The following is a 26586-nucleotide window of genomic DNA, read 5'->3' on the forward strand; positions in this document are numbered from 1 at the left end:
TACCTGTGGTTTCCATTTTATCATCTATTCCCTCTGAGATTCCTGAATTCTTGACTGAATATCGTGACGTTTTTGAAGAACCTAAGCTTGGTTCATTACCTCCGCACCGGGAGTGCGATTGTGCCATAGATTTGATTCCGGGTAGTAAATACCCTAAGGGTCGTTTATTTAATCTGTCTGTGCCTGAACATGCTGCTATGCGAGAATATATAAAGGAGTCCTTGGAAAAGGGACATATTCGTCCTTCGTCATCTCCCTTAGGAGCCGGTTTTTTCTTTGTGGCTAAGAAAGATGGCTCTTTGAGGCCGTGCATTGATTATCGGCTTTTGAATAAAATCACGGTTAAATATCAATATCCGTTGCCACTGCTTACTGATTTGTTTGCTCGCATAAAGGGGGCCAAGTGGTTCTCTAAGATAGATCTTCGTGGGGCGTATAATTTGGTGCGAATTAAGCAGGGGGATGAGTGGAAAACCGCATTTAATACGCCCGAGGGCCACTTTGAGTATTTGGTGATGCCTTTTGGTCTTTCAAATGCCCCTTCAGTCTTTCAGTCCTTTATGCATGACATTTTCCGTGATTATTTGGATAAATTTATGATTGTGTATCTGGATGATATTTTGATTTTTTCGGATGACTGGGACTCTCATGTCCAGCAGGTCAGGAGGGTTTTTCAGGTTTTGCGGTCTAATTCCTTGTGTGTGAAGGGTTCTAAGTGCGTTTTTGGGGTTCAAAAGATTTCCTTTTTGGGATATATTTTTTCCCCCTCTTCCATCGAGATGGATCCTGTCAAGGTTCAGGCTATTTGTGATTGGACGCAACCCTCTTCTCTTAAGAGTCTTCAGAAATTTTTGGGCTTTGCTAACTTTTATCGTCGATTTATTGCTGGTTTTTCTGATGTTGTTAAACCATTGACTGATTTGACTAAGAAGGGTGCTGATGTTGCTGATTGGTCCCCTGCTGCTGTAGAGGCCTTTCGGGAGCTTAAGCGCCGCTTTTCTTCCGCCCCTGTGTTGCGTCAGCCTGATGTTGCTCTTCCTTTTCAGGTTGAGGTCGACGCTTCTGAAATCGGAGCTGGGGCGGTTTTGTCGCAGAGAAGTTCCGATTGCTCCGTGATGAGACCTTGTGCTTTTTTCTCGCGTAAATTTTCGCCCGCCGAGCGGAATTATGATGTTGGGAATCGGGAGCTTTTGGCCATGAAGTGGGCTTTTGAGGAGTGGCGTCATTGGCTTGAGGGGGCTAGACATCAGGTGGTGGTATTGACTGACCACAAAAATCTAATTTATCTTGAGTCCGCCAGACGCCTGAATCCTAGACAGGCGCGCTGGTCGTTGTTTTTCTCTCGGTTTAATTTTGTGGTGTCCTACCTGCCGGGTTCTAAGAATGTTAAGGCGGATGCCCTTTCTAGGAGTTTTGAGCCTGACTCCCCTGGTAATTCTGAACCTACAGGTATCCTTAAGGATGGAGTGATATTGTCTGCCGTTTCTCCAGACCTGCGGCGGGCCTTGCAGGAGTTTCAGGCGGATAGACCTGATCGTTGCCCACCTGGTAGACTGTTTGTTCCTGATGATTGGACCAGTAAAGTCATTTCTGAGGTTCATTCTTCTGCGTTGGCAGGTCATCCTGGAATCTTTGGTACCAGGGATTTGGTGGCAAGGTCCTTCTGGTGGCCTTCCCTGTCTCGAGATGTGCGAGGCTTCGTGCAGTCTTGTGACGTTTGTGCTCGGGCCAAGCCTTGTTGTTCTCGGGCTAGTGGATTGTTGTTGCCCTTGCCTATCCCGAAGAGGCCCTGGACGCACATCTCGATGGATTTTATTTCGGATCTTCCTGTTTCTCAGAAGATGTCTGTCATCTGGGTGGTGTGTGATCGTTTCTCTAAGATGGTCCATTTGGTTCCCCTGCCTAAGTTGCCTTCTTCTTCCGAGTTGGTTCCTCTGTTTTTTCAAAATGTGGTCCGTTTGCATGGTATTCCGGAGAATATCGTTTCTGACAGAGGTACCCAATTCGTGTCTAGATTTTGGCGAGCATTCTGTGCTAGGATGGGCATAGATTTGTCTTTCTCGTCTGCTTTCCATCCTCAGACTAATGGCCAGACCGAGCGGACGAATCAGACCTTGGAGACATATTTGAGTTGTTTTGTGTCTGCAGATCAGGATGATTGGGTTGCTTTTTTGCCTTTAGCGGACTTTGCCCTCAATAATCGGGCCAGTTCTGCCACCTTGGTGTCTCCCTTTTTCTGTAATTCGGGGTTTCATCCTCGATTTTCTTCTGGTCAGGTGGAATCTTCAGATTGTCCTGGAGTGGATGCTGTGGTGGAGAGGTTGCATCAGATTTGGGGGCAGGTAGTGGACAATTTGAAATTTAATATTACAGTCATGAAGCACCAATATACTCTGTATAACTGAGTGGTAAGTACCAACTCTCTCTAGGCACTCCTCGGGTGCCCTTCTGGGACTACTCCAAACCAATACATAGACGAAAACACGGAGGAAAAAAGTCCACTTCAACATATTTAGAAAACAATATACAAAAGATTTATTAAGTAATCAATACAAATACAAATATGTAAAATACAAAACATGGGTGTATTGTTAATACCGCCATATAGCAGAAGACACATAGGAGGAAATGTGGCAATGACCAAGTCAGGGGGGGAGTTCACATATACACCTTTTGGGTGGCAGCGTCAGCTCAGAAAGTAAAGAGAATGTACGACCAAATACAATCACTACGTCTAACTCACATGGCACAAGTAGCCCAAAGTGCAAAGGTCATATCTTCATAAGCACATATCCACCCTGTTGAAAAATCCACGCGAAACGCGCGTCCGGGGGGACCGAGTGAGGTGGGGAGAACACACCTGATCCATAATGGGTAAGCAGCAATTATATGTGCTTATGAAGATATGACCTTTGCACTTTGGGCTACTTGTGCCATGTGAGTTAGACGTAGTGATTGTATTTGGTCGTACATTCTCTTTACTTTCTGAGCTGACGCTGCCACCCAAAAGGTGTATATGTGAACTCCCCCCCTGACTTGGTCATTGCCACATTTCCTCCTATGTGTCTTCTGCTATATGGCGGTATTAACAATACACCCATGTTTTGTATTTTACATATTTGTATTTGTATTGATTACTTAATAAATCTTTTGTATATTGTTTTCTAAATATGTTGAAGTGGACTTTTTTCCTCCGTGGTTTCGTCTATGTAGTGGACAATTTGAAGTTGTCCCAGGAGAAGACTCAGCTTTTTGCCAACCGCCGGCATCGGGTTGGTCCTCGGCTTTGTGTTGGGGACTTGGTGTGGTTGTCTTCTCGTTTTGTCCCTATGAGGGTTTCTTCTCCCAAGTTTAAGCCTCGGTTCATCGGCCCGTACAAGATATTGGAGATTCTTAACCCTGTGTCCTTCCGTTTGGACCTCCCTGCATCTTTTTCTATTCATAATGTTTTTCATCGGTCATTATTGCGCAGGTATGAGGTACCGGTTGTGCCTTCCGTTGAGCCTCCTGCTCCGGTGTTGGTTGAGGGCGAGTTGGAGTACGTTGTGGAAAAAATCTTGGACTCCCGTGTTTCCAGACGGAAACTCCAGTATCTGGTCAAATGGAAGGGATACGGTCAGGAGGATAATTCTTGGGTGACTGCCTCTGATGTTCATGCCTCCGATTTGGTCCGTGCCTTTCATAGGGCTCATCCTGATCGCCCTGGTGGTTCTGGTGAGGGTTCGGTGCCCCCTCCTTGAGGGGGGGGTACTGTTGTGAAATTGGATTTTGGGCTCCCCCGGTGGCCACTGGTGGAATTGAACTGGTGTGCATCATCCTCTCTGTTCACCTGTTTCCATCAGGATGTGGGAGTCGCTATTTAGCCTTGCTCCTCTGTCACTTCCATGCCGGTCAACATTGTAATCAGAAGCCTTTCTGTGCATGTTCCTGCTGCTAGACAACTCCCAGCTAAGTTGGACTTAGTCCTTGTTTGTTTTTGCATTTTGTTCCAGTTCACAGCTGTAGTTTCGTTTCTGTGTCTGGAAAGCTCTTGTGATCTGAAATTGCCACTCTGATGTTATGAGTTAATACTAGAGTCTTAAAGTAATTTCAGGATGGTATTTTGATAGGGTTTTCAGCTGACCATGAAAGTGCCCTTTCTGTCTTCCTGCTATCTAGTAAGCGGACCTCAATTTTGCTAAACCTATTTTCATACTACGTTTGTCATTTCATCTAAAATCACCGCCAATATTTGTGGGGGCCTCTGTCTGCCTTTCGGGAAAATTTCTCTAGAGGTGAGCCAGGACTATATTTTCCTCTGCCAGGATTAGTTAGTCCTCCGGCCGGCGCTGGGCGTCTAGGGATAAAACGCAGGCTACGCTACCCGGCTACTGTTAGTTGTGCGGCAGGTTTAGTTCATGGTCAGTTTAGTTTCCATCCTTCCAAGAGCTAGTTCGTATGTTTGCTGGGCTATGTTCTCTTGCCATTGAGAACCATAACAGCGGGGGTGCCGGGTGTTGGACCCCAGCTAATCATACATTGATGATCTATCCTAAGGATAGGTCATCAGTCAAAAACTAATGAGCAACCTATTTAACTAAAGGTGGTGTAATTAGTATCATCATCAGTGCATGAATGTCAAATGAATAAAACCAACCTTGGGGTATTTTCACATGTCACATTTTAGCTGTGTTTTCCTGCATTCTTTCAGCTTGTTCTTGTGGTGTCAAATGCAGCTCTTCCAGGAAAATGAATGCGATTTCTGACATTTCATGCACACCTTGTTATTTTTCCTTACAGATTTGAAGCAGGATCAAATCTGCAGTATGTCAGTTTTTTTCAGCGTTATTGCAGTGTTTTTCACTCATTCTAATGACTGAGGACAAATTTGCATAAAAAAATGCAAGCTAAAACATGGCAAAAGTACACGTTTCTTATGCAGCATTTTTACTACCGAGAGACACGTTTTTGATGCAGAAATGTCTTCAACACTTAGTGTGGCCATATCATTCCCCAGTTTTTGGCATAAATTAAATGTTTTCAATCATTTATTTAGAAATTAAGCTAATTTCTCAATTGAGCTAAATATATGTTGCTACATGTACCATTAACATTATTACATATGGTGCTGGGTTAAGCTTATGGCATGAAATCTGGTTGATAGGTACGAGTGAACCTGAAACAAAATGTTTGGGGTTCATACTGGGCACCTAGTGTCCGGTACTGAACAAAGAACATGGACATTTTACTGTATGTCCCATTTACTGTTTGGGTTCACCAGTCTAATAAAGCTTGTTGAAAGGATGCAGTGCAGACAGTCAACAAGCTTTTACATTGTGGGCACGTCTGGAGACATTACAGCCATGCTAAATATTGGCATGGCTGTAATTAGCTGTCGCAACAAGTGATCTGATGTGTATAAAGGCTGAATCACGAGTGCCTCAGCCATTTTGCTATCATTAGTGTAAGGACAGGACGCATCTGGATTGAGCCACAGATTCTGACTGTGCACTCTCCAAACACAACACTGTGAGTACTCTGCAACCCCAAGATGTGCTATTTCTGTGCTTAAAGACGCTGTGTGTACTCTGCACATCCCTAACTGTGGGAGTTTTGTCCTTTAAGCCTCCGTGTGTACATTCTCCCACCTGTGTGAAATTTTTAAGCTGCTTCTGAGGAGTTACTTTGCCCCATGGTCTGTTGGTGAAATTTGTAAGATGCTAATGTAGGGGTACTGTGCCCCATGCTCTGTTTGAGAATTGTTTACGGGACTGGAAGTAGCTAGCCTCAGTCTCTGTGATGGCACTGTTAAAATTGTTGTATTATTCATTTATTTCCTATTTTTCAAATGATTGGTATAGTTATTTAACCCCTTTAAGTCAATTTTCCTATTAACTTTTTTTGCTGGACAATTGTCCTGCTCTTAACCCCATTTAGCTTTATTTTGCGCCACACTAGCCCTCACTATGACCATTTTACAGCTAGTTTAAAGAACCAAATTTCAGTTCCCCAGTAACTGCTATTGGGTTCGGGTCCACGGTCCAGGGTCAAGTTTGAGGTCAAGTTCAAATACAAACCGAACTTTTTACTGTATGTTCATCATCCACGGGTTTGCTAATCTCTACTGATCAAGCGTTCAAAAATGTGTATGATGACTTATACAAAGAGGGTTGCATAAATTTTTACTACTATAGTATTGACATACTAATTTGGAAGAATACTTTATACTTCACATTGACGTCAGATTGCATGACTCTGATTACTGGGCATAAACAAAAACTTTTTGAAAGGACTCACATGTTATATAGTGTCTACTCAAGGATTCCCTGAAGAGAGAGAGGCACAGATCTTTAAAAGATGATTGTACTTTTCGGTAACTTGATCTCATTTGATAGATGATGTGATAAATAGACAATCTTCAAATCACATAATTTAAAAATTGCATTGCTTTACCCCCACAAATCATTCCATTTTAACCCCTTTCTGTCATCAGACGTAATAATCTGTCAATGTGACCTGGGCCTATTTGACCACGGACAGATTATTACATCTGCGGGATCGCCCGTGCACTCGGGTGGTGTACTGGCGATCGCTGTCGGGTGTCTTATGATTCTGACAGATGACACCCAGCACTAAGTGCCAGAAGTGGTCATAGACGGATTCCGGCACTTTAAGCCCTGAAATTCTGCAATTGAACATGATCGCAGCATTCCGGGTGCCGGCAGAGGGCTGACAGCCCCTCTGCCTTTGAATCGGAGACCCCGTGGCTTGCATGATCAGCAAGTCTCTCTATCAGTGTAGAGCTGACAGTTTTTATGGAATGGGGATGCTGCACTTTGATTGTCCCAAAGTGGGATAAAGTAAAAATGTGAAAAAATGGTAAAAAAAATATTTTTAAATAATTGTAAATATATATTTTTAAAAAAATCTAAAATAATAAAAAATTCAAAAGATATTGTATCTACAAATAAATATTTGAATGGAAAACATATAAACAATAAAAGTACACATATTTGGTTTCACTGCGTCCGCAACGACCCGACCTATAAAACAATCCCACTAGTTAACCCCTTTAGTGAACATCAGAAAAAAAAAATTAAAAACAAGGCAAAAAAACAATGCTTTATCATAATGCCGCCGACCAAAATTTGGAATAAAATGCGAACAAAAAGATGCATACAAATAAACATGATACTCCTGAAAATGTCATCGTGTCCCACCAAAAACAAGCTGCCATACAGCTCCATCAATAATAATAATAATAATAATAATAATAATAATGATAGAAAAAAGATACAGCTCTCAAAATAAAGGGATGCAAAAATAATTATTTTTCTATAAAATAGTTTTCATTATGTAAAAGTGCCAAAACATAAAAAAGTTTAAATGAGGTATCGCTGTAATCGTACTGACCCAAAGAATAAAACTGTCTTATTAATTTTACCACAAATACCCTCACCCCCTTTAAAAAAAAATTCCTGAATTGGTGTTTTTTTTCATTCTGTCTCCCAAAAATTGGAATAGAAAGCAATAAAAAAAGTCATGAGTCCGCAAATGTACCAATAAAACATGAACTCGTCTTACAAAAAACAAGCCATAACATGACTCTTTTGACCGAAATACGGAAAAATTATAGCTCTTAAAATGTGATGATACAAAAGCTATTTTTCTGCAATAAAAAAAGCATCTTTTAGTGTGTGACAGCGGCCAAACATAAAAACCCACTATAAATCTGGTATCGCTGTAATCGCACCGACCCAGAGAATAAAATCACCTAATCACTTATACCGCACAAGGAACGGTGTAAAAAATAAAACCAATTCTTCACCCACTGTTAATTTTTTGATTCTGCCTCCCAAAGATCGCAGTATGGCTCAGCTTACATTTATCCTGCGTTCTGCTCTGCATTGAGCGCTTACACCTGGGTTTCCATGTAAATCACTAAAATACATGATTCAGATTGAAACTCTGGCAGAATATTCCCTATAATGAGGCAGACAGAGGCACTGTGGACACCGTCTAACCTGTGGTCCGGCCTTGTTAGTCTTTTTAGGATTGCATAAAAGTGCTGTTGGCCACAGTTTTGTGCACTCCTGCTAAGCAGAGGCCAGACGGAGTCCAGAGTAACTCTGCTGTCTCAGTATAGTGAATGGATCCTTTGTGGGTTCCATCTGAATCACGTCACTCAGAAATTTAGATGGAAAAAAAACCCAAAGTAAGTGCTCAGTGTAGAGCGCTAGATAAATGTGATCCCAAATGTTATGTAAAATGTTCACAATAAAAGCTTCAACTCAATCCACAAAAAAAGCAAGTCCTCATTCAGGTCTGTCATCTGTTAACGGAAATATAGGGGGCTTCCACGTGACTGGTAGTGCAAAGCGTTTGGAAAAATGAAATGGCTCCTCACCCGCCAAAAGAAATTCAGCAAATTCTGTGCTCCCAAATCCTATTGCCTCCCTCCCTTCTGAGCCCCACAGTGTACCTACACCACATATAGCATCCACATTTGGCATTTCTGAAACAATGAGAGCCCACCTAACTTAATGGGTGCATGCCTCCAGACGCACGGGCTGGGCATAACGTACTGATGACGGCAACCTACTAGTTATTACAGTGTACTGGTCACTACATCGGCAGTTTGCAATTTTCACTTGGCAACATTCATTGCGGCTTGTTTCTGGAAAATACTCATGGAGTCAAAGTAGGTCATGGTACCTGCAAGCCATAACAGTAAAAGCTGGCGCTGCTTGGCTTTCTTGCATTGCCTTAAAAGTATTACCCGGTTACATGTAGGGTATTGGCGCACTCAGGAAAAAATGGACCTCAATTTGCTGCAAAAAAATGTCATATTAGCCTTTAGAAAAATTAAAACTTGGGGCTAAAACAATATTTTTGTGAGGAAAATGTGATGTTATTATTTTCACTGCTCAACGTTATAGACTTCTGTGAAGCACCCGAGGGTTAAAGGTGCATACCATGCATCTAAATAAATTCCTTGAGGGGTATAGTTTCCAAAATTGGTGTCACTTGTGGGGAGTTTCCACTGTTTGGGCACATCAGGGGTTCAAAAAGTAATTGAAAAAGTCAAATGGTGATCATTCCCTTCCGATCTCTGCCTTGTACTCAAACAGTGGTTTTCTCCCTCATATTGGGTATCTGCATGCTAAGTAGAAATTACACAACAAATGTTGGGTCCATTTTTCCTGTTACTCTTGTTAAAATAAAAAAATGGATCTGAAGTCAATTTCTTGTGAAAAAAGTTAAATGTTATTTTTTTTTTCAAAAGATTTCTGTGAAGCACCTGAAGGGTTAATAAACTTCTTGAATGCAGTTTTGTGCACCTTGAGGGGTACAGTTTTTAGAATGGTGTCATATAGACCCCTCAAAGTGACTTCAAATGTGATGTGGTCCTAAAAAAATGGTTTTGTAAATCTAGTTGGAAAAATTAAAAATCGCTGGACAACTTTTAACCCTTATAAATCCCTAATAAAAAAACGGTTACAAAATTGTGCTAAAGTAAAGTAGACATGTGGGAAATGTTATTAATTAACTATCTTGTGTGACATAATGCTCTGTGATTTAAGGTCATGAAAATTCAAAATGTGAAAACTGCAGAAGTTTTCAAATTTTCACCAAATTTCCATTGTTTTCACAAATAAACGTCATAAAAGTCATACCAAAGAAATGTTGCCACTATCATTGTATATGTCACGAAAAAACTATCTCAGAATCACCGGGATCTGTAGAAGCATTCCTGCATTCTAACCTCATAAATTGACAGTGGTCCGAATTGCAAAAATTGGGCCGTCATTAATTTGCAAACCACCCTCGGGGGTAAAGGGGTTAATATTAATCAAGGAGAGCTTCCCAATTCCACATGGATGCTCTCCATGTGCTGTCTGTGAATTTAACAGACCCAAAGACTTGTATGGGCAATTTTGATTCATTACTCCATTAAAAAATGGACATATTTTCATTATTTTTAAAGCCACATGAGTCACATAAAAACACGGACATTTCAATAGAATCATAGACTTTATTGGGTACATAATCTGTCTGTGAAAATCTCTGATAAAACACATATGTGATTCTCGGAACTCTGAATGAGACTTAAAGGATTATTCTCATCTCCAATACCCTATCTTAATATGTACAGTAGTAGGTGTAATAATAATATTACCGTATTTTTCGGACTATAAGATGCACCGGACTATAAGGCGCACCCAGGTTTTAGAGGTGGAAAATAGGGAAAAAAATATTTTAAGCAAAAAAATGTGGTAAAATATTTAATAACATACTATTATATGTGGTGTTATTATATATAATAGTATGTTATTATGTTGGAAGCTGCGGGACCAGTGTGGTGTCTGTGAAGTACTATATGAAGATGCTGGAGGGTGAGTATAAGAATGGGGGTACAGGGCTTATATTGAAAGCACCACTCCAGCACTGCAAAATAACACTGGAGTGTTGCTTTAAAATCCCATGGGAGAACTATAACTCCCAGCATGTCCTGCAGATCCTATGACATGCTGGGAGTTATAGTTCACTAAAGGAGTGTCAGAGTGCTTTATTGTGTTTTGGAAAGACTAACCTCTTAATTGTGGCAGTCAGCCACTGGGGTGAGGTAAAAGAATCCCATGGCTGCACACAGAGCCCTCCCTCTTGTTGCCTTTCCACAGCACAGGTAATGGAAGCCAGCAGATTCTAGTGTTGGAGTCTGAAGGACCTGTGATGGTGTCAAGAAAAGGGAGGGCTCTGTGCTGCCATGTGATGCTCCAGCCCGCCCACTTCTGACATCATCACAGGTCCTCCTTGTGCACACTGCACAGCACTCAGCGTCCAGCCCAGGAAGGTACCAGCGATCTCCTCTCCCCCGGACCCTGCTGCTGCCTCCTCCTCCCCCGGACACACGGATCTCCCCAGCTGCTGCAGGAATCAGCGCTGAGGAAACCGTGTGTGTCCCTGCTTAAGTGCAGTATTCATTTGCTGCTCCCGGCTCACCCCTCAGCTGATAGGTGGGCGGGGAGTAGCTAATGAATATTCACTGCACTTAATCATCGGGACCACATGGTTTCCAGAGCACTGATTCCTGGCAGTGGGGACATTTTTCTGCCTCCTGAAGTGGGATAACAGTGCGATCCCACTCGCTGCTGCCCCCCTCCCCACATGCTACATCCCTACCATAAGACGCACCCACACTTTCCTCCCAAATTTGGAGGAAAAAAGTGCGTCTTATGGTCAGAAAAATACGGTACTATGCAAAATTTTTAATTGGAGGTATTTAAAATTTATTATTACACCTACTATATATTGGAGTATTATCTTGGAGATGTGAATGCCCATTTAAAGATGTGCTTGCATTAATGAGCTTGAAAGGGGTCAGACATAGTAGGAGACCTCAAAGTGTCAAAAAAGTATTTTTCTGACAATTCAAAGTATTGCAGGATTTTTAATTTGTGGAAAATTGTTTTGTTTAAAAAAAAAAAAATCCATGAAGCTGGAGAATTCAAATTTCAAAACATTTGCTCATCTGTAGAAATTGTGAAATGTAGAACATCATAATTATGTCATAATTTCTAACCAAACATATATTCTAGAAAGGTATTTTTATCTGATCAATATCTTAGTCTCACTAATGAATCAGATAAGATAGATTTATTACTTTAGGGATCTAGTAAAACCACTGATTGTAAATGCATAATGATACATTGTTGTTCTGTATGTGAAGGTGACATTCAAGTAGGTCAAAGGTAACTGAGAGTAACTATGTGAGATAAGAAAATATCTGTACTATATGTCCATTTAAATATAGCACAGGCAATTAGATACTACTAATAATGACATACCTGAGTGTAAGTATGGCATGGTTGCATTTGCTACAACTGTACATTTGCAGTTACATGCAAAAAATAAAATTATATATACAGCTCTGTCAAAAATTAAGAGACCACTGCAAAATGTTCAGTTTGTCTGATTTTTCTCTTTATAGGTATATTTTTGAGTAAAATGTAAATTGTTCTTTTAGTCTATAAACTTCTGACAACATATCCAAGCAATACATTTTGTATTTTTTTTTCTGAAAAGGAGAAATGGTCAAAATTAAAAAGAAAAACCCAGTGCTTTCAGACCTCAAATAATGCAAAGAAAACAAGTTCGTAATAATTTAGAAACAGCAATACTAATGTTTTAACTCTGGAAGTCTTCAAAAATCACTATTTTGTGGAATAACCATGATTTTTAATCACAGCTTTCATGCGTCTTAGCATGCTTTCCACCAGTCTTTCACACTGCTTTTGGCGCAAAAATTTCAGCAGCTCTTCATTGTTTGATGGACTTGTAACTATCCATCATCCTTTTGATTACATTCCAGAGATTTTCAATGGGGTTCAGGTCTGGAGATTGGACTGCCCATGACAGGGTTTCGATGTGGTGGTCTTTTAATATCCCATGGAGGTATGGATTTGGAATGATACTCAAAATCAAAGTGGAAAATCAAATTACAGGCTGATCCAACTTCAGTGGAAATGCATCATGACAAGGAAAAGATGTTCAGTATTGTGTGTGGCTTCCATGTGCCTGTATGACCTCCCTACTGTACAACACCTGGGCATGCTCCTGGTGAGGCGGCGGATGGTGTCCTGAGGGAACTCCTCCCAGACCTGGACTAAAGCATCTGTCAACTCCCGGACAATCTGTGGTGCAACGTGACGTTGGTGGATGGAGCCAGACATGATGTCCCAGATTCAGGTCTGGGGAATTGGCAAGCCAGTCCATAGCTTCAATGCCTTTATCTTGCAGAAACTGCTGACACACTCCAACCACATGAGGTCTGGCATTGTCCTGCATTAGGAGGAACCCAGGGCCAACCACACCTGCATATGGTCTCACAAGGGGTCTTAGGATCTCATCTTGGTACCTAATGGCAGTCAGGCTACCTCTGGCGAGCACATGGAAGGCTGTGTGGCCCTCCAAAGAAATGCCACCCCACACCATTACTGACCCACTGCCAAATCGGTCATGTTGAAGGATGTTGCAGGCAGCAGATTGCTGTCCACGGCGTCTCCAGACTCTGTCACATCTGTCACATGTGCTCAGTGTGAACCTGCTTTCATCTGTGAAGAGTACATGGCACCAGTGGTGAATTTGCCAATCCTGGTGTTCTGTGGCAAATGCCAAGCATCCTGCACTGTGTTGGGCTGTGAGCACAACCCCCATCTGTGGACGTCAGGCACTCAGACATCCTCATGGAGTCGGTTTCTAACCATTTGTGCAGACACATGCACATTTGGGGCCTGCTGGTGGTCATTTTGCTGGGCTCTGTCAATGCTCCTCCTGTTCCTTTTTGCACAAAGGCTGAGGTAGCGGTCCTGCTGCTGGGTTGCTGCCCTCCTACCACCCCCTCCATGTCTCCTGGTGTACTGGCCTGTCTCCTGGTAGTGTCTCCAGCCTCTGAGCACTACACTGACAGACACAGCAAACCTTTTGCCACAGCTTGCATTGATGTGCCATCCTGGATGAGCTGCACTACCTGAGCCACTTGTGTGGGTTGTAGAGTCCGTCTCATGCTACCACGAGTGTGAAAGCCAACATTCAAAAGTGACCAAAATATCAGCCAGAAAGCATTGGTACTGAGATGTGGTCTGTGGTCCCCAACTGCAGAACCCCTCCTTTATTGAGTGTGTCTTGATAATTGCCAATAATTTCCATCTGTTGTCTATTCCATTCCAACAGCATGTGAAATTGATTGTCAAACAGTGTTAGTTTCTAAGAGGACAGTTGGATTTCGCAGAAGTTTGATTTACTTGGAGTCATATTCTGTTATTTAAGTGGTCCCTTTATTTTTTGAGCAGTGTATATATATATATATATATATATATATATATATATATATATATATATACAGTGCCTACAAGTAGTATTCAACCCCCTGCAGATTTAGCAGGTTTACACATTTGGAATTAACTTGGCATTGTGACATTTGGATTGTAGATCAGCCTGGAAGTGTGAAATGCACTGCAGCAAAAAAGAATGTTATTTCTTTGTTTATTTTTTTTTTAAATTGGGAAAAGTTTTTTCAGAGGGTCATTTATTATTCAACCCCTCAACCCACCAGAATTCTGTTTGGTTCCCCTAAAGTATTAAGAAGTAGTTCAGGCACAAAGAACAATGAGCTTCACATGTTTGGATTAATTATCTCTTTCCAGCCTTTTCTGACTATTTAAGACCCTCCCCAAACTTGTGAACAGCACTCAAACATGGTCAACATGGGAAAGACAAAGGAGCATTCCAAGGCCATCAGAGACAAGATCGTGGAGGGTCACAAGGCTGGCAAGGGGTACAAAACCCTTTCCAAGGAGTTGGGCCTACCTGTCTCCACTGTTGGGAGCATCATCCGGAAGTGGAAGGCTTATGGAACTACTGTTAGCCTTCCACGGCCTGGACAGCATTTGAAAGTTTCCTCCCGTGCTGAGGCCAGGCTTGTCCGAAGAGTCAAGGCTAACCCAAGGGCAACAAGGAAGGAGCTCCGGGAAGATCTCATGGCAGTGGGGACATTGGTTTCAGTCAATACCATAAGTAACGTACTCCACCGCAATGGTCTCCGTTCCAGACGAGCCCGTAAGGTACCTTTACTTTCAAAGTGTCATGTCAAGGCTCGTCTACAGTTTGCTCATGATCACTTGGAGGACTCTGAGACTGACTGGTTCAAGGTTCTCTGGTCTGATGAGACCAAGATCGAGATCTTTGGTGCCAACCACACACGTGACGTTTGGAGACTGGATGGCACTGCATACAACCCCAAGAATACCATCCCTACAGTCAAGCATGGTGGTGGCAGCATCATGCTGTGGGGCTGTTTCTCAGCCAAGGGGCCTGGCCATCTGGTCCGCATCCATGGGAAGATGGATAGCACGGCCTACCTGGAGATTTTGGCCAAGAACCTCCGCTCCTCCATCAAGGGTCTTAAGATGGGTCGTCATTTCATCTTCCAACAAGACAACGACCCAAAGCACACAGCCAAGAAAACCAAGGCCTGGTTCAAGAGGCAAAAAATCAAGGTGTTGCAGTGGCCTAGTCAGTCTCCTGACCTTAACCCAATTGAAAACTTGTGGAAGGAGCTCAAGATTAAAGTCCACATGAGACACCCAAAGAACCTAGATAACTTGGAGAAGATCTGCATGGAGGAGTGGGCCAAGATAACTCCAGAGACCTGTGCCAGCCTGATCAGGTCTTATAAAAGACTAATATTTTGTGGAATAACCTTTATTTGCAATTACAGCTAATAATCAACCTAGGGGTTGAATAATAATTGACCCACACTTTTATGTTTAAAATTTATAAAAATTTAACTGAGCAACAAAACTTTTTGGTTTGTAAGATTTATGCATCTGTTAATAAATCCTGCTCTTGTTTGAAGTTTGAAGGCTCTAACTTATTTGCATCTTATTAAACCTGCTAAATCTGCAGGGGGTTGAATACTACTTGTAGGCACTGTATATATATATATATATTTAAATATATATACAGGGTGAGCCATGTGTATATAGCAGAAACACCTGAATAAAATAAGAATGGTTTGTGATATCAGCTTCCTGTTTGTGGTATATTAGTATATGGGAGGGGGGAAACTTTTCAAGATGGGTGTGACCATGGCGGCCATTTGGAAGTCGGCCATTTTGGATCCAACTTTATTTTTTCCAATGGGAAGAGGGTTATGTGACACATCAAACAGGGTCCTGTTCAAAATTTTGTTTTGCCCATTCTGCAAATTCAGCGCACCGACCTGGCAACATCCCTTCAGCAGGTTTTAGCTACTCACAAATGGTGCCCTTACAAAATCCAGCTGCTGCAGCATCTCAACGAGGATGACTCAGATCGGCGAGCTGAATTTGCAGAATGGGCAAAACAAAAATTTGAACAGGACCCTCAGTTTACACAGAACATTATGTTCAGTGATGAGGCAAGCTTTTTTGGGTGGGCCATTTATATGGATACACCTAAATCAAATGAGAATGGTGACAGTTTTCTTGCGTAGGGTGTCTTGCATTGAATTCTGATGCAATGACCCGGGTACTGCGTTCACCAGACATCAACACAATTTCTATTCGCTCCTCACGTGTTAATCTCTGTGACATGTCAATGGCTGTAAACAAAGAGAAACTTGTAAATAGCTAATGAAAGAATAAAGTTACGTTAAATCCAAGCACACCATTGTTTTTCTTGTGAAATTCTCAATAAGTTAGATGTCCTCCACAAATGATATTCCTCCATCCCATAATCCCGTGCCTATATACCCATGGTACATATCCTGTTATGATCCAGTGAAAGGATCTCAAAACTGACCTGATACATATAACCAGAATGATAGGACAAGTTCTGGGGATGTGGAAGCTATACTGACCGCAATCCTGATCCTATGCACACACACTAAAGGCAGCCGTGGAGCGTTACCTAAAAACCTAGACGCCTCTTCACAGCCTGAGAAACTGACTGCCCCTAGAGAGAAAGCAAAGACCTCACTTGCCTCAGAGAAATAACCCCAAAGTTATAGACAGCCCCCCACAAATAATAACGGTGAGTTAAGGGGAAAATACAAACGTAGAAATGAAACAGGTTTAGCAAATGAGGCCCGCTAATACTAGATAGACAGAAAATAGATAGGAATCTGTGCGGTCAGTACAAAAACTATCAAAAATAAACCACACAGAGAATACAAGAACCCCCACACCGACTCACAATGTGAGGGGCGCACTCTGCACCCCAGAACTAACCAGCAAGCAAAAAATCACATAAAAGCAAGCTGGACTGAACTCATCATATACTGAGAAACGTTTTCAAGGAAATAATGAGCAAAATGAACAAGCAAACTTAGCTTCTCCAGCAGGAGACTGGTCACAAGGAATATTCAGGAGATCTCAGAATCAGGACTGAATACACCGACAGCAGGCAACAAATGAAGGTCCAGGTGAGTTAAATAGGCCCAGCATAGCAGGAAATGAAGCAGCTGAGCCCAGCCAAGACCAGCCATATCGCTAAAGGCCACCAGAGGGAGCCCAAGAACAAACTCACACAGTACCACTCATGACCACAGGAGGGAGCCTGAGAACGGAATTCACAACAGTACCCCCCCTTGAGGAGGGGTCACCGAACCCTCACCAGAGCTCCCAGGCTGATCAGGACGAGCCGAATGAAAGGCACAAACCAAATCGGCTGCATGGACATCGGAGGCGACAACCCAGGAATTATCCTCCTGACCATAGCCCTTCCATTTAACTAAGTACTGAAGCTTCCATCTCGAAATATGAGAATCCAAGATCTTCTCCACCACATACTCCAACTCCCCCTCGACCAAGACAGGAGCAGGAGGAACAACAGAAGGGATCACAGGCACCACATATCTCCGCAACAATGACCTATGGAACACATTATGAATGGCAAACGATGTTGGGAGGTCCAAACAAAATGACACAGGGTTGAGGATTTCCAAAATCTTATAAGGACCGATGAAACGAGGCTTGAACTTAGGAGAGGAAACCTTCATCGGGACATAACGAGAAGACAACCATACCAAATCCCCCACACGAAGTCGGGGACCCACACAGCGACGGCGGTTAGCAAAGCGCTGAGCCTTCTCTTGGGACAACATCAAATTGTCCACCACATGGTTCCAAATCTGCTGCAACCTATCCACCACAGAATCCACCCCAGGACAGTCAGAGGGTTCAACCTGACCCGAGGAAAAACGAGGATGAAAACCAGAATTGCAAAAGAAAGGTGAAACCAAAGTAGCAGAACTAGCCCGATTATTGAGGGCGAACTCAGCCAATGGCAAAAAAGTCACCCAATCATCCTGATCAGCAGAAACAAAACATCTCAAATAAGTTTCCAAGGTCTGATTAGTTCGTTCGGTTTGGCCATTCGTCTGAGGATGGAAGGCCGACGAAAAAGACAATTCAATGCCCATCTTAGCACAAAAGGACTGCCAAAATCTGGACACAAACTGGGATCCTCTGTCAGACACAATGTTCTCCAGAATACCATGCAAACGAACCACATTCTGAAAAAACAGTGGCACCAAATCGGAGGAGGAAGGCAGCTTAGGCAAGGGCACCAAATGGACCATTTTAGAAAAATGATCACAAACCACCCAGATGACAGACATCTTCTGAGAGACAGGAAGATCCGAAATAAAATCCATGGAAATATGCGTCCAAGGCCTCTTCGGGACAGGCAAAGGCAAAAGCAATCCACTGGCATGAGAACAGCAAGGCTTGGCCCGAGCACAAATCCCACAGGACTGCACAAAGGAACGCACATCCCGCGACAAGGAAGGCCATCAAAAGGACCTCGCCACCAAATCCCTGGTACCAAAAATCCCAGGATGACCCGCCAACACCGAAGAATGAACCTCGGAAATAACTCTACTGGTCCATCTGTCCGGGACAAACAGTCTCTCCGGTGGACAACGGTCAGGTCTATTGGCCTGAAACTCCTGCAACACCCGTCGCAGATCAGGAGAGATGGCAGACAAAATCACCCCTTCTTTGAGGACACCAGTAGGTTCAGAAACTTCTGGGGAGTCAGGTACAAAACTCCTAGAAAGGGCATCAGCCTTCACGTTTTTCGAACCCGGAAGATATGAAACCACGAAATCGAAACGAGAGAAAAACAGTGACCATCGAGCCTGTCTCGGATTCAACCGCTTGGCAGACTCGAGATAAGTCAAATTCTTGTGATCCGTCAAGACCACCACACGATGCTTGGCTCCTTCAAGCCAATGTCGCCACTCCTCAAATGCCCACTTCATTGCCAACAACTCACGATTACCAACATCATAATTCCGCTCGGCAGGCGAAAACTTTCTTGAAAAGAAAGCACAGGGTCTCATCACAGAGCCATCAGAGCTTCTCTGCGACAAGACAGACCCTGCTCCAATCTCAGAAGCATCAACCTCGACTTGAAAGGGAAGAGAGACATCGGGCTGGCGCAAGACAGGAGCCGAAGAAAACCGACCTTTCAGCTCCTGAAAGGCCTCCACGGCCGCAGGAGACCAATTCGTCACATCAGAACCCTTCTTGGTCAAATCCATCAAAGGCTTAACCACGCTAGAAAAATTAGTGATGAAGCGACGGTAAAAATTAGCAAAACCCAAGAACTTCTGAAGACTCTTCACAGATGTAGGTTGAGTCCAGTCATGAATAGCCTGGACCTTGACTGGATCCATCTCAATAGTAGAAGGAGAAAAAATAAAGCCCAAAAAGGAAACCTTCTGGACTCCGAAGAGACATTTAGAGCCCTTCACAAACAAGGCATTGGCACACAGGACCTGAAATACCATCCTGACCTGCTTCACATGAGACTCCCAATCATCAGAAAAGACCAAAATATCATCCAGGTACACAATCATAAATCTATCCAGATACTCTCGGAAGATGTCGTGCATGAAGGACTGAAACACAGAGGGGGCATTAGAAAGCCCAAAAGGCATCACCAAGTACTCAAAATGGCCTTCGGGCGTATTAAATGCTGTTTTCCATTCATCACCCTGCTTTATGCGCACAAGATTATATGCTCCTCGAAGATCTATCTTGGTGAACCAACTGGCCCCCCTAATCCGGGCAAACAGATCGGACAACAGTGGCAAGGGGTACTGAAATTTGTCTGGAGCTGCTTCCATCCCTCCCTGCAATCTGTTTTTAAACATGTTCCAATAAAGTGATACTTCTTCAACAGGGGTAAGTGCGCTCCATTTTTTTCTTCATTTCCTGGACTATCTGCACACTTGCTGGATGTCGCACCCCCAATTTGATACAGGATACGTATAGCTACCTTAACCCTCAGAGTGTGAAGTGGTTGACAACATTCATGGATTTCTTTCAGTTGGCAGTGCGGATTTGTGTTTTTTTCTTTTTTGGACTCTATTGTACTGAAATTTGATCGTGATGTTATTTAGAAGGCGATAATCTATACAGGGTCTCAGAGAACCATCCTTCTTGGCCACAAAAAAGAACCCCGCACCCAAAGGGGACGAGGACGGGCAAATATGCCCCTTCTCCAAGGACTCCTTTATGTAACTCCGCATAGCAGCATGTTCCGGTACAGATAAATTAAAAAGTCGTCCCTTAGGGAACTTACTACCAGGAATCAGATTTATAGCACAATCACAATCCCTATTAAGAGGTAGGGCACTGGATTTGGGCTCATCAAATACATCCTGGTAGTCCGACAAAAATTCAGGTATCTTCAGAAGGAGTAGAAGAAGCAATTGACACCAAAGGAGCAAGGTCTCAGAGAAAGGAATAACTTACAATTATTCTTAAAGTTCAAAAACCTAGATCTATCTCCGGAGAACAGCTCAGGAATTGGTATTTTAGGCTCTGACATAGGACTGCGGACTACATAATCCTGAATGCCCTGTACCCTTGCAGTGAGATGATCCACACTAGAAGACAGACTCTGAATGTCCATATCTGCAACTGAATTCAGAACCACCCAGAGATTAAGGGGAGGAGAGAGGCTAAATACAGTGCAGAAAAAAAAAATGACTTCAGGATTTCTCTTCTCCCTCTTCTGCTGCATTAACACTTTGTGGCCTGCTGTACTGTTATGATCTGGTGGTAGGATCTCAAAACTGACCTGATACATATAACCAGAATGATAGGACAAGTTCTGGGGATGTGGAAGCTATACTGACCGCAATCCTGATCCTATGCACACACACTAAAGGCAGCCGTGGAGCGTTACCTAAAAACCTAGATGCCTCTTCACAGCCTGAGAAACTGACTGCCCCTAGAGAGAAAGCAAAGACCTCACTTGCCTCAGAGAAATAACCCCAAAGTTATAGACAGCCCCCCACAAATAATAACGGTGAGTTAAGGGGAAAATACAAACGTAGAAATGAAACAGGTTTAGCAAATGAGGCCCGCTAATACTAGATAGACAGAAAATAGATAGGAATCTGTGCGGTCAGTACAAAAACTATCAAAAATAAACCACACAGAGAATACAAGAACCCCCACACCGACTCACAATGTGAGGGGCGCACTCTGCACCCCAGAACTAACCAGCAAGCAAAAAATCACATAAAAGCAAGCTGGACTGAACTCATCATATACTGAGAAACGTTTTCAAGGAAATAATGAGCAAAATGAACAAGCAAACTTAGCTTCTCCAGCAGGAGACTGGTCACAAGGAATATTCAGGAGATCTCAGAATCAGGACTGAATACACCGACAGCAGGCAACAAATGAAGGTCCAGGTGAGTTAAATAGGCCCAGCATAGCAGGAAATGAAGCAGCTGAGCCCAGCCAAGACCAGCCATATCGCTAAAGGCCACCAGAGGGAGCCCAAGAACAAACTCACACAGTACCACTCATGACCACAGGAGGGAGCTCGAGAACGGAATTCACAACAATATCCTCCATCTCATAGTCCTGTGCCCATATAGCCATCATACATATCCTCCATACCATAGTCCCGTGCCCATATACCCATCATACACATCCTCCATTCCTTAGTCCTGTTCCCATATAACCAACATACACATCCTCCATCCCATAGTCCCGTGGCCATATACCCATCATACATATTCTCCATCCCATAGTCCCTTGCCCATATACCATCACATATCCTCCATCCCATAGTTCCGTGCCCATATACCCATTATGACATCAACTTCGCCATGGCAACCATTCTGACATCATCATCGGCATGGAAACCTATTATGATATCATCGCCATGGCAACCATTATGACATCATCGTTGATACACATACACACATACACTCATTTTTATATTCCCACTAGCTGAAGAGCACAGCGTTGGCCAGATATAGTAACTAACTGTGGCTAGATATAACAAATTTATTATGATTATTCTCCATCCCATTGTCTTGTGCCCATATACCCATCATATATATCCTCCATCTCATAGTCCCATGCCCATATACCCATCATACATAGCCTCCATTCCATAGTCCCATGCCCATATACTCATCATGCACATCCTCCATCCCATAGTCCCGTGCCCATATAGTGCCCATATACCCATCATATATATATATCCTCCATCCCATAGTCCCGTGCCCATATACCCATCACACATCCTACATCCCATAATCCTGTGCCCATATACTCATCATACATATCCTCCATCCCATAGTCCTGTGCCTATATACCCATCAAACATCCTCCATCACATAGTTCCATGCCCATATACTCATTATGACATTATCTTCGCCATGGCAACCATTCTGACATCATTGTTGCCATAGTTACATAGTTATTAAGGTTGAAGGAAGACTTTAAGTCCATCTAGTTCAACCCATAGCCTAACATGCCCTAACATATTGATCCAGGGGAAGGCATAAAAAACCCATGTGGTAAGAGTAAGCTCCACCATGGGGAAAAAAATTCCTTCCCGACCCCACATACGGCAATCAGACTAGTTCCCTGGATCAACGCCTTATCAAGGAATCTAATATATATACCCTGTAACATTATACTTTTCCAGAAAGGTATCCAGTCCCCTCTTAAATTTAAGTAATGAATCACTCATTACTAGGGTTGAGCGACCTTTACTTTTATAGGATCGGGTCGGGTTTCACGAAACCCGACTTTTTCAAAAGTCGGGTCGAGTGAAATCGGCCGATCCTATAAAAAAGTCAGGGTCGGGGTCGGCCGAAACTCGAAACCCAATGCAGTGCATTGGGTTTCCAATGGTTCCCAGGGTCTGAAGGAGCGGAAACTCTCCTTCAGGCCCTGGGATCCATATTTAAATGTAAAATAAAGAATTAAAATAAAAAATATCGCTATACTTACCCTCTGACGGGCCCTGGTACTAACCGGGAACCTTCCTTCCTTAGAATCAGCCTTCCAGGACCTTGCAGTGACGTCGGGGTGACGTCGCGGCTTGTGATTGGTCGCGCGGCCGCCCATGTGACCGCTCGCACGACCAATCACAAGCCGCGACGTCACCGTGACGTCACCGAAGGTCCTGGAAGGGCTGATTCTTAGGAAGGAAGGCTGCCGGAAAGAAGCAGGGCATGTCCGAGGGTGAGTATATACCTAATAGGAATATACTCACCCTCGGCTTCGTTCCGGCAGCCTTCCTTCCTAAGAATCAGCCCTTCCAGGACCTTCGGTGTCATATGTAATAGATGCACCTATTTTTGGAGTGGCTGCGGGCTGCTATTTTGAGGTTGGGGAAGGCCAATATCTATGGACCCTTCCAAGTCTAAGAATACCATCCCTCAGCTATCTGCTTTACCTTTGTTGGTTATCAAAATAAGGGGGACCCCAGGCTACTTTTTTAAAATTATTTATTTAAATAATTAAAAAAACGAGAGGGGACACCTGTATTTTTAATAACCAGCCAATATAAATTTGACGGCTGAGTGATGCAACCCACAGCTGTCTGCTTTAGCTTGTCTGATTAACAAAAATGGGGGGACCTTGTGTAATTTTTTAAATTATTTATGTAAATACACTGGAGCTGCACCTGAGTTCATAGCAGCTGGTTCTCATGCTGCACAGCGCCAGTGCTGGGCTGATGAACGATTTGCGAGTCAGGCACTCGGCACTCTAGCATTCATCAGTCTGACACTCGAGCTACTGTGAAACCCGATGTCCATAAACTCAGGTGGCCTAAATTACCAGAGTTGAGCGACTTTTATTTTTATAGGATCGGGTCGGGTTTCACGAAACCCGACATTCTCAAAAGTCGGGTCGATTGAAATCGGCCGATCCTATAAAAAATTCGGGGTCGGGGTCGGCCGAAACACGAAACCCAATGCAGTGCAATGGGATACTATGGTTCCCAGGGTCTGAAGGAGAGGAAACTCTCCATCAGGCCCTGGGATCCATATTAATGTGTAAAATAAAGAATCAAAATAAAAAATATTGATATACTCACCCTCGGACGTGCCCTGCTTCTTTCTTTCTTTCTTTCCGGCAGCCTTCCTTCCTAAGAATGAGCGCGTGAAGGACCTTAGATGACGTCGCGGCTTGTGATTGGTCGCGTGACCACCCATGTGACCGCTCACGCGACGAATCACAAGCCGCGACGTCACCGCAGGTCATTCACGCGCTCATTCTTAGGAAGGAAGGCTGCCGGTTAGTACCAGGGCGCGTCCGAGGGTGAGTATATCAATATTTTTTATTTTGATTCTTTATTTTACACTTAAATATGGATTCCGATACCGATTCCCGATATCACATACATATCGGAACTCGGTATCGGAATTCCGATACCAGATTCAGAAGATCGCCGACCTCATGGCCGACCCCACACAGGGGTCGGGTCGGGTTTCATGAAACCCGACTTTGCCAAAAGTCGGCGACTTCTGAAAATGGCTGACCCATTTCGCTCAAACCTAATCACAACCACTGGGTCTCCCGGCAGCTGTGAGGCCCAGAAACCTCATGGGAAATATTGAGGTATACTTTAAGGTTACTTGTGGTTCCAGCTGATGGAACACATGGAGGATATGAACTAAGGTTACCTTGGGTGATTTTACTGTACTTGTTCATGAATACAAAAATGTTTTTTTTTCATAGCCAGCTGAGGAAAAGCTGATGGCTGGAGGCTGATTTTAATATTCTGGGAAGGGGCAAATAGCATAAAGTTCCCCAGGCTATTAAAATCAGCTCACAGTTGTGTCATTAGCTTAAACTGGTTATTGTAGTAGAGACCCCCAAAAAATAACATTGGGTCTCTCCTAAAATTACTAACCAGCAAATGCTAAACAGACAGCTGTGGACTGATATTAATAGCCTAGGAAGGGGCCATGGATATTTTCCCCATCACAGACTAAGGATATCAGCTCTCAGCCACCCCAGAAAAGGCACATTTGTAAGATGCAATGATTTTGCCACTTAGCCTCACTCTTCCCTATCTCTTCGCAGTTTCTTTGGAGCAGTGGCAATTGGTATAATAGTTGAGGGGTTGATGTCAGCTTTGTAATGTCAGCTGACATCCAGCCCATGGGTGAGTGATGGAGAACTGGCTATCAGACACCCCCATTTCTAAACCCATAGTCACATGTACTAAAGACAGAGACAGAATACAGTTCATTATTTCAAATTAAAACTCCTCGACCCTCTTTTACCCATTTATTCAACAACAAAAAAAAAAAGCTATACTCAACTGTCAACTGAAAATCCATTAATGGCCATATCATACAATGATCTGGATGGTTTGGTGAGCAGTCACATCAGTGATGCAACATCTCACCACACCAGCCAGAACACACTGAGCAGAGCATGAGAACGTGGCAGCATGTGACCAACGGTGATGTTCTTAATGTTACTGTTGGGTTTATTTCAAATGAAGGACTTTGCTATGTTTGTGCCTTTATTAAATTTGACTATTGGGTTAGTACTGGAGGTGTCTGATAGATGCCTCTCCATTACTAACCCCTAGGTTTCATGTCAGCGAATATAAAACAGCTGATGTCAACCTAAACTCACCTTCACTGCAACACAGCAAGTGGGAAAAGTCGACAAATCACCAGAATTGGTGCATCTAATGGATGTGCCTTTTCTGTGGTGGCTGTGGGCTGCCATTTTTTAGGCTGGAGGGGACCAATATCATAGCAACATAGTAACATAGTTAGCAAGGCCGAAAAAAAGACATTTGTCCATCCAGTTAAGCCTATATTCCAACAGAATAAATCCCCAGATCTGCGTCCTTCTAAAGAACCTAAATAGTAACATAGTTAGCAAGGCTGAAAAAAGACATTTGTCCATCCAGTTCAGTATTTGTCCATCTAGTTCAGTCCATGATCCTTTTCCAGTCAGAGAGTTCCAGCCCCTAGCTGGCTACTTTAGTTTGGCTTGTTGCCAAAAATTGGAGGGACCCCAAGCTGTTTTTTTATTTAAATAAAAAAAACAGCATGGGGACCCCTCTATTTTTGATAATCAGGCAAGAGCTGGGGCTGTCGGTTTTGCCTTCGCAGGTTATTAAAAATAGAGGGGAGTGCACTTTTTATTTTTACACACTGTTCCAGTCAATTACAGCAATGCCAACACTTGATATGGCTGTTATTGAGCCAGAAGTGCCCTCACAGTAATACTTGTTGATTGACTGCGCTGCAACCTTTCAACAAGCTTTGTTCGGGCTGCTGAACCCAAACAGTAACATGGACGTGGAAGAGTGCATGGACAATAGGTTTCCGTTATGGATTCCGAACTTCTCCGTTCTGGTTCACCCATCTCTATCCATAATAAACTACATAAAAATAAAACTTTTTTGTTTTAATAGTCTAATTTTATACCTGTGCATGCCACACCAAAATTTTGATCTATGGAATTTCCTGGACTTTAGAATGTGTACCTACCAAGCATTATTGTCACATCCTTTATGGGAAAGGAAGATTGTATTTACCACTCCCTCCCAAGAAATTAAAACCTTTACAAAAAACACTGATTTTACTTTTTGCATATCTACTTTAATCATCCCGTTTTAGCGATCTTACACCCCATAATAATACTGAATTGTGGCTGCATTTTTTTTTTTTTGGATTATACTTACCTAGAAACATTTTACAAAATTTCACATAGTTTGGATATTTGGAAAAACAGTTGAAATTCTGCATTATTGAACATG

The sequence above is a fragment of the Ranitomeya variabilis genome, chromosome 6 (genome assembly GCF_051348905.1).
Source record: "Ranitomeya variabilis isolate aRanVar5 chromosome 6, aRanVar5.hap1, whole genome shotgun sequence".
Taxonomy (NCBI): domain Eukaryota; kingdom Metazoa; phylum Chordata; class Amphibia; order Anura; family Dendrobatidae; genus Ranitomeya; species Ranitomeya variabilis.